This window comes from Herpailurus yagouaroundi, unplaced genomic scaffold (assembly GCF_014898765.1).
Source record: "Herpailurus yagouaroundi ecotype Mexico unplaced genomic scaffold, PumYag 308, whole genome shotgun sequence".
NCBI classification, from domain to species: domain Eukaryota; kingdom Metazoa; phylum Chordata; class Mammalia; order Carnivora; family Felidae; genus Herpailurus; species Herpailurus yagouaroundi.
In genome coordinates this window covers 3,548,579-3,557,870 of record NW_024412525.1, presented here as the reverse complement: position 1 = coordinate 3,557,870, position 9,292 = coordinate 3,548,579, and the positions used below count along the sequence as shown (strand labels likewise).

Sequence of the window (9,292 nt, the reverse complement as noted above, 5' to 3'; positions counted from 1 at the left end):
TCTCCACGATCTACCTAGTGAGAGAGACACAGACAGAGCACAAGCAGGGGTGGGGCAGACAGCGAGGGGGACACAGAATCTGAAGCAGGCTCCAGGCTGTCAGCACAGAACCCGACGCGGGGCTCGAACTCACCAATCGGGAGATCATGACCCGAGCCCAAGTCCGACGTTCAACCGACTGAGCCACCCAGGCGCCCCAACGATCTACCTAGTATTATCGGCAAAGTGATCTGGAAGAGCGCCCTCCACCGCTGCTTCTCTCCACCTCCAAGCCTGAAATCCTATTTCCTCTTTGCAGTCCTCCGTTTGGCTTCCGCTCTCTCACCTAGTCTTTCACTGGGTAAATGTGGGTTGATCCGTCAGGCTGGATCCTGAGGGGGAGCCTCTCCCGGCATCCAGGGAGAGAGGCAGGGTGCTACTGTCCTATTACAAAGTTGACTTCACAGAATGGAAATTCAAATTGTGCTGTAAGCAATTTCTGAGGCCATACCCCCCCCCCCGCCCCCGCCCCCGCCCCCGGGCAGCCCTGGCGTCTCCGCGGTAGGCGAGGAAGGGCTCCGCCGCGGACTTGCGGCTCTTCTCCCCGGGCTCTTCAGTGCCACCACCTACTGTGTGGCTGCGGCTTCTCGGCCAAAGTACCATCCAGGGGCCGTTTCCATTGCAAACTGCTCACGATACCCACCTTAAAGGGATGTCTTAAGCATTAAGAAACCAGCATGTGTGGAAAACCGTGTCGTTTAATAAATGGGAGTTTCCTCTCCACCTCCTGCCAGACTCTCCCCCCTCCTCCCATTTTCCTTGCCGCCTCCCCAGGCTTCCTCCCACCCCCACCCCCCTTCTATTTTCCACCTGTAACTTCTCCCAAACATGCCCCTCTTCCTCATCAACGCTTTAGGCTCAGAAGCCTCTGCCCTCCAGGTGGCCTTACTTGGAGGACGGCGTGGGGAGAGGGGCTCGGAGATCCCAAATGCCTACGGGGGCTCCTGAGGCCAATAATGGAGCCTTGAGCCGCAGTTGGGCTCCGGAGGTTGGGAGAGGGAGCTGGCTCAGGGGTGACAGCCCATCTCGGGTGGGGACGATGACGTCCCGCACTGGGTCCGACTCTCCCCGACCGGGAGCAGCAGCCGTGACCTTGAGCGGGAGGCGGGGGCGCGGAGGGGACCAGTCCCCGCAGGTCCGCCCCGCCCCGGCCCGGCCGGCCCCGCCCCCCGCGCGCCCGCGTCTCCTCCCCTCACTGCAGCGCTCTCCGCGCTCGCCCAGCCATCAGCGGCCTCCCGCCGCCGCCTCGGCTCAGACTGCTAAGCTCAGCAAGTCTTGCGGCAAAGGCACTTCGGACCGAGTTGGGGCCGGCGCGGAGCGGGGACTCCGGGCCCCGGGGGAACGGACGCCCCTGCTGCACCGTGGCCGGCGCCGCGCCCTCGCAGCCCTCCGCCCCCTCACTTCGGAGACCCGGGTTCCCTCCTGCTTGGCCGCTCCCGGTAAGTCCGTGCCCCCCCCCCCACCCCTCCGCGCCCGTGGGGGGCACCGACTCCCCCTCCAAAGTTTCTCTGCCTGGGGCGGGTTTTCCGCTCCTGGGCCGAGGGGCCACGGGGCGGGACCTGGCTCCCGGGGGTGGGGGGAGGGTGGGGTCCGGGAAGTTCGGGGCCAAAAGGGGGCCGGGCGCCCGCACCGTCCTTCCGGGGGAGTTTGGACGCGTCCAGGTGGAAGGTTCGTTTTGGGAAGCTGGCCCCGAGGGGCGAGGAGCCGGCTGCTCTGCGGGTTTGGGGCGGGAGGAGGGAGCAGCTTTCCTCCCTGGGGCTCGGGGGGATGAGGTGCGGAGGGCTGCGGCCGGACGACGTCCCCGGAGCCCTAGGGCTCTGCGACCCCGTCGCTTCTGGACGTCCCCATCTACCCCCCGCCATGGCCGCCGGGGGCGTCTCCAATCCAGCTGCTTTAGCCCCCGCCTCACGCCTCGGGGACCCCCCCTCCCCGGCTCCGCCGTCGTGGGAAGGGGAAGGAGGGTCTGCGGGCTTTGGAGGCAGAGACCCTGGCTGGGGAGCGGGTGGGGGGACAGACTACAGGGACTTTCTGGAAGGGAGGGTCGAGAGGAACTGGGATAGGGACGCGAGAGGGGGATGGGAGCACCCCTCGCCTCTCTCCAAATCTCATGACTCAGCACGACCTAGGACGTCCCGTCCCTGCTTCAGCCCTCCTCCCCAGGGCTGGGCTCCTAGACCCAGAAAGTGCAGACAACCCTAGCCGGCTATTCTGGACTCCTTCATTTACCTTCCCGATTTGGGGTCGCTCCTTCCCCTGCCTCTGTTCAGGCCCACCTCTCTCAGGACACGGGGACTTTTTTTTTTTTTTTTTTTTTAACTAAAAAGAGAGAGGATTTATCCTTCTACCCCATTATCTCAGTCTCTCCCCCATTCTCTTTTCCCCCTTTTCATTCCCACATTCCACAAGTGCCTCCCGGACACCCCAGCCCGTGGCGTGGGGGTGGGAGGGTCTCGGAAGCCCTGTGTCTCCCTCTGCAGCATCCTCCCGCTCTTCACTGTAGGGTAGAGAAGAACTAAGTGTTCTGGCTGCTCTCTCCTGTGGCAGCAGAAAGGAGCGCAAGGACAGAGCGGTGGTCCAGGAGGGGGCGCTGCAGTGGGGAGACAAGGGCAGAGTCCTGATGGGGTGGGTGGTGGGTGGACCCAGATAGGAATGGGGTGGGCAGGGGGATGAGGAAGTCCTTAGGCTCCTAGGCTCCGTGTGCCCAGAGAGACGGGAAGGTGGGCCAAGGTCTGACCTGGAGAGCTGGAGGGTGCCCCTCCTCCTCTCCCGCTGCAGCTGCCCTGAGGGGGTCCCCCGTGTGTAATAATTATCCTCAACCTGAGCTGTCCAGCTCTTGGTAACCTGGGCACTTCATCAAGAGGGTGTGATCGTGAGGAGAAGGATAGCCCGTAATCTTTCTAAGTCGTCTCCCCCTGCTTAGGTACAAGTGCTGACTTTGGGCTGCTAGAAACATCTCTGTGTCCACCAGAAGTGCCAAAAGTAGAGCCGGGCCCTGTGCCCCTAAGACAAGGCCGGAGGGGCAGGTGGGAGGGGCAGGGTGGTTCTGATGCAGTGGGACGTGCCTGGTGAGCAGTGGCCTGGCAGGCACTGCCAGCTGCAGCCTGTGTCAGGGCCCCAGAGGTGAGTCAGCGTCAGGGGTCCACACCAGGCAAATTGAGGCCTGGGCCAGGGAGCCCAGCCCCAACCCTGCTTCTCTTCCCCATGACCCTGGGAATGACTAGTGCCAGCTGAACCTTCAGTCCTGGGCTTCTCTCCTTGGTGCAGCCAGCCGCTGTCCTGCTTGGCACTTAGATCACTGGCTTCATCCTCTAGGACACCCCTGGGGGGACTTGCTTTTTCTGGGGACCTCTTGGGCTTGACCCAGGCCCACTCTCCATGCCTTGCCCAAGGAGGAGCTGAGGAGCTTCTGGAAAGCTAAGAAAGGGGAAGGCAGAGATAAGTGTTCTATTTCCAGAGTCACATAGACCTGACTTGCTGTCTCTAGGAGGAAGAGACCCGAGGTCATTCTCCCTTTCACCCTCGGTCAACTTCCAGGCAGATGTGACGGGAATGTCCCTGGCACTGCAGAGAACTGGGGTGGGTGGGCTTTGGAGGTGGCTGGAGAATTCTCTTCCCTGCTCTCCCTCAGCCAGTATTCCCCAACCCCAGGCAAGCCTGATATCGAAGGACCCATTGCCTCTACCTGGACTCTGTCCTCTCTCAGCTGAGTCTCCTCTTTTCTCCACTGACCCTGTAGAGTCTGTGCAGCCCTCTCAGGAGAGTAGATTGAGGGGCAGCAGGTGGTCTGGGATCCAGGGTGTGGGAGGGACAGTGAGGATGGAGGGGGAGGACATTGGGGCTCAGTGGGCTAGAAGAGCGACTCGTTGTCCCCTTCCTTGGACAGAAACATCCTCAGGGATAGTCAAAGGCTGTGGACGGTAGAAATGCTGTTTCACTTGGCTTTGGGATTTGGGCTTTCCTGATCTCAGTTCTAGCTGAGGCTGGATTGTTTCTCTTGAGCGACACACACAAAAGGTTCAGGTTGATGGAGATGATTTTTGAGAACTGAAGTGGCAGTCCAAAGGGAACTATAGACAGTGTTCACTCAGTACAGGGTAGTGGTTAAAATAGGAGGCAGCAAACCAACAGGCTTGGGTTCATAATCCTAATTACAAAGTGTGTGCCTTTATCAATTCATATTTAATATTTATTAAATCGATATTTATTGGGGGGCAACAGATATTTATTGGGGAGCACCTACTATGTGAGCACCTACTATGTGCATTGTTTTAGTCACTGTGGATACAGCAGCGAACAGACCATAGTCCCTGCCCTTGTGGATTTTGCATTCCAGCCAGCCTAGGCAAATTGCTTAGCTACTGTGAGCATCGGTTTCTTTTTTCTTTTTTTCTCTTCATTTTTTTAGTAATCTCTACACCCAACACTTGAACTTACGACCCTGAGATCAAGAGTCACGTGTTCTACTGACTGAGCCAGCCAGATGCCCCTGAGCCTCAGTTTCTACATTCATTCAACTGTTAGCTTTTGAGAGTCTACTCTGTGCCAGGGGTATGTTAGGCACTGGAGATCCAGTTGGGAACAAAACAGACCTGGTTTCTGCCCTCATGGCACTTACAGTGGAGTGAATGACACACAGAATTAAACAGACGTATAATTCATCACAATTGCAACAGCTGTTAGGAGGACATACAGGGTGGTTCAAGACCGTGCAGTGGAGTGATGTGACCAGGTCTGGAAGGTTTCATCTGTAAATCAGAGGTAATAATACTTACCCCACAGGGTAGTAAGCATTCAATAAATGATAACAATTAATATAGCCCACTGGACAGATACAACCCTAAATTCTGTACCTGAATAATCATCATACATGCAACAAGTTGATTATTCTTCCTCTACTAGGTCAGAGAGGCCAGTCCTAGGTTCTCATGAGAACGGGGAGTCTGTGATGGATAGTATAGTTTAGTGAAATGTCAAGTCATAGAGCCAGCATAGTGACTCTAGCCAGATTGCCTGGGTCCCTCTGCTTTTGTCACTCATCCTGACTTTGGGCAAGTTAACCGAATTCTGCTTTTCAGTCTGCCCATCTGTAGAGTGGAGATAAAATTCCTACCTATGACATAGGTTGTATTTGGTGAGGATTAAATGAATTAATTCCTGTCAAGGGTTTAAAACAGCGCCTACCACATGGTCAAGGCCATGTAAGTGTTTTCCATCATTATGATGTCACCTACGGGCCCTCCTAGCCCTTTCGCTGCCCACAGACAAGACTCTTCCTTGGGTTTCCCCACTGGAGGGAACGCTTTCCACCTCTGTTAATCTTAAAAACTCAAAGGAATGAGCTGCTATAACTTCTTCTGTGGCCATTCCAGCATTTCGTCCCTCTGACTTTCAGGCAGTTTTTTATGCCTGACAAAGCTGTATTTTGTCAAAGCTTCATTTCTGGGAAGGACTTTTCTCAGCAGTACTTCCTTTTCATCCCTGGAACTGATAGTTCAGGGTAGTAGCCAGAGTGATGGGTATATTTGGATCTGGGCCCAGAGGGACCTGACCACTCATTGCGAGTTGGCTGCAGGGAGCACCTGGCTGCCAGCCCCTCTTCTCCCCCCACCCCCCAACACAAAGAAGTCTCAGCTTCAGGAATGGGTCTAAAATTAAACATCAGGAAGGATGCCCCAAATACGTGGTACGCAAGAGAGGTTCTAAAAGCTTCCTCCCTGGATAATTTCCAGACTAGGACAGACTTCCCCACCTGTCTGGTCTAGAGACCATATGACTGAATGCCAGGGATGGGGAGGTTGAATTCTTAGGGAAGTAGGCTATGAGTTGCTCATTCTGTTATAATAGTCACTGAAACTCAGAGGGTTTGGTGCCACCAGGCAGCTCCCAAATTGGGGGTCAGGAACAAGAAACAAAGAGGACAGCCCTGCTGTCATAAAGTCAGAAGAGGCCCTTGTTTGACCATTTCGTCCAGGGCCTCAGGATTTCAGCGTTTGCTATAGGCAACACTCACCAGCAGGTGTAAGAAATGGAATAGCCAGAATGTACCGACTGGGCACCAAGCAACACTGCCGTCACTCACCGAGCCTGCTTCTTTTTCAAGCTCCCCCCTTCAGTTCCCCTTTCTGTAATGAAGCTTTTCTGTCTCTCATCACTGCGGGCCTTAGTACCACAGAGGCCTCACAGCAGCCATCACGGTCCCCTTTTATAATAAAGAGGCAAAGGCCCGGAGAAGTTATGTGACCGATTTAAAATCTTGCACCATCAAGAGGTAAGAGCAAGGTCTCGAACCCAGATCGTAGACTTTGGGGGTCTTTCCAGGCCACTGTGGCTAATTGGTCAAAGCTTCTCCCCAGTGAGCCTCCCCTCCCCAGTTCCCTCTCACCAGCTCTGTCTTGAGTGTGGAACTGGCCAACATGGTCAGGGGTCCTCAGTGTCATCAGTGCTTTGAGTATAAGCAGGGAACCAGTAATTAAAATCAGGTAGCAGACTTTTACAAAATCAGGCAGTGATGCTTTGGAGAAATGGAATCAGCTCTCCCTCTCTGGTGTTGGGTTTCCTTGGGACTTGCCGTAAGGGCTCAGGCATCTTCAGGAGCACCTGCTCTGAAGCAAGGAGGAAAGAACCATCGTGGGTGGGGCAGAGCAAATGATGGGGCACTTGGGGAATCTACCCCTAGCCTCAGACAGCCTTATTTGAATGGGGTGCTGGCATAATCGGCACCCAAAGCCTCTGCAGGTTCCCATTTTGGTAGAGTTTTCTTCCGAAGCCCAGCAAGACATAGGCTTGTGTACACGTGTGTGTGTCTAGTTGGTATCTGACTGCTTCTCTTCTTCAGAGAGTCCAGGATTGAGAAGTCAAGACCCCCATGGACTTAGAGCCCAGCACTCAACCCTCGCATAGAGGGGCAACTGGAGTCCAAGCACTGTCTGAGCCAGAGCACATTGTTCCTGATTTCCTCCTCTCCTCCTTTTCCTTCCACTTCCAATTCAGATGGACTCAGCACCTGTTCTGTAAGAAGCACAAGGGATTAAAAAGGGAGGTCAGAAGAACCACATATCTTCCATCGGCCTGGGAGCTCCCCAAAGTCAGAGCATGGGGCTCCTCCTCTACTGGGTACCCCCCACTTTACACCTAGAGTGGAGCTCTGTTGCCAGGGTCATTTGTGATGGCTGGGTGCACGGTGACTGGGCTCCCAGAGCTCCCCAGCCCCAGGATAGCTGCCTGGCCAGGACCAGATTTCCCTCAGCCCTTGGGGCCTTCTTCACTTCCTCCCTCTGCAAAGAAACTGAGAAACCCAAGGGGTTCATCACTGGACGGTCTCGGACTAGGGTAGGGCAGTAGCTGAGCAGCGAGTCAGGGAGGCTCCCCTGAGGCATTTGTGAGGACCAGGTGCCTCTGGGTGGGACAAGGAGTCCTCAGGCCATGGAGACCCCTGGCAGGGCTTCCCATAACTGGGTTGATGCCGAAACTCTGGAATTTAGCGATTAGAGAACATTGCAGTTGGAGGTGACATTCACCCATTACAATTATTCCATACTTACTGTTGAATGTAACTGTGAGCCTGGCAGTAGGGAGCCGGGAAAACTGAAAAGAATGGAAGAATGGGACAAGGGGGCCTCTTAGCTCGAGGATGGGGGTGGGGCGGGGAGAAACTTAACCCTTTCCATGCCAGGCCGACTGAGGAGATGACCTGGAGGGGAGACGAAGTGGGGTCGAGGCCCAAGAGCCCACTGCAGATGCAGGAGGTGACTGCAGCCAAATCAAGGAGGCTCACCCCTGCTTTCTACATGATCCTTTAGCATCTTGTTCCCCGAAGTGATTGGGGAAGAAGCTTTTATGCTATTTATAGAAAGGAATTCCTCTCTGATGTCTAACCTTAGCTTTTCCTGCTTTAGCCCATCTTCATATCCCCTGACTCCTCCTTGGAGAGGAGGAGACCCTGACAGGTGGCATGAGGGTGTTCTGGGGAGAGGGCATGGGCTACCGGTGGTAGAGGTCCCCGAGCACCGTCTTTGTCTCTCATCTGCTGTGTTTATTTGGAGAAAAGCATGCTTAGTAAACACATACCCCTTTATCCCTATCCTCCTTGGGGCTGCTTGGCTCTCCATTTTCATTGTTAGCCATGGATCCCTTATTGTGCCAACTGACATGGATCAAAGTCACAGGCCCAATGAGGGGGGTCTGAGATTAGATGCCAGAACCTTTGGGTTCCTGTGTTCCACCCTGTCTGAGGAATGTATAGAGGATGAACAAGAGGCTAGTGGTTAAGTGCTCTGAGATCCTGGGGAAGCAGACCTGGGGGCTGAAATCCAGCCTCACCACTAGGAGCCAAGGAAAACTAGAAGTAAACCCCAGGAAACACAGGGTGGCTGCGGCTGGGATTGGGGTTAGCAGGAAACTTGGAGTTAATTGAGGGGAGGTAAGAGGGCTCCCTCTCCCAGTTTGACTCTCCCATGAGGAGGAAAAGGCATCACTTTAATAAGGCTGCCCTGGTTCCAGATCAATCCTGGCATTGCAGGAGGCAAATGGGGGAAGCACAACGGAGAAATTGGATTAGCTCTTTGATGCTGAGAACTGCACTTGCTGCTGTAGGAGGCAGGGGAGAAGCGAAGGCTGAGCCTGCGATTGTTAGCTCAGCCCCCCAGGGTCAAGGGCTTCCCAGGGAGACCCCGGCCCCCAGCTCCTGCTGGTGGAAGAGTAGCAGAGGTACCCAGGGGTAACAGACAGTAACAGAGCCAGATCGTCACCCCTGCAGAGGCTGGGAGGTGTCCTCAGCTTTCCCCGGGGATAAAGACGGTGAGCCCCCAAGGCATGGGAAGGAGAGGTGAGGGGGGAGGCGGAGAGAAGATGCCCAACACCCCCTGGGTCCATGGCCCACAGTTGCGTGTTCTGCAGGGCATAACCGAAACGGCATGTGTGTGGCAGGGAGTCATATAGCCTAGGTTTAGGTCACACCTGCCACGTTCTGCCTGTGTCTGGGCAAGTTCCTTAAACTGTCTGAGTTTCAGGGTTCTCATCTGAAAATGGAGACAGTAACACACAAGGGATATGGCCCATGGGAAGATTACACGAGATGTCCTAGAACAGCCGTTCTCAAAGTGATCTGTGGACCCCTGGGAGCCCCCAAGAATTGTTCAGGGGGAGCCATAACGTCCAAACTCTTTTCAGAATAACCCTAAGGTGGTTTGCCGTTTTTAATGTGTTGGCAGTGATGGTCCTAAAGCAATGGGTTGAACTGCTCGTACCTCAGTGT

General features: G+C 55.2%; 1 protein-coding gene across 2 annotated transcripts in view; it reads left to right on the top strand.

The window, feature by feature from the left end:
* Positions 1-1,244: 1,244 nt before the first annotated feature.
* Positions 1,245-9,292, top strand: part of SYT2 (synaptotagmin 2) — a 108,284-nt gene continuing 100,236 nt past the window's right edge. The window contains exon 1 of one of the 2 annotated variants that reach the window (XM_040462289.1): positions 1,245-1,478. The gene's annotated coding sequence lies outside the window, so the exon portion shown is untranslated. Of the gene's footprint in view, positions 1,479-1,671; positions 1,708-9,292 lie in introns of those variants that run through there. The other variant, XM_040462292.1, reaches the window with a different exon arrangement.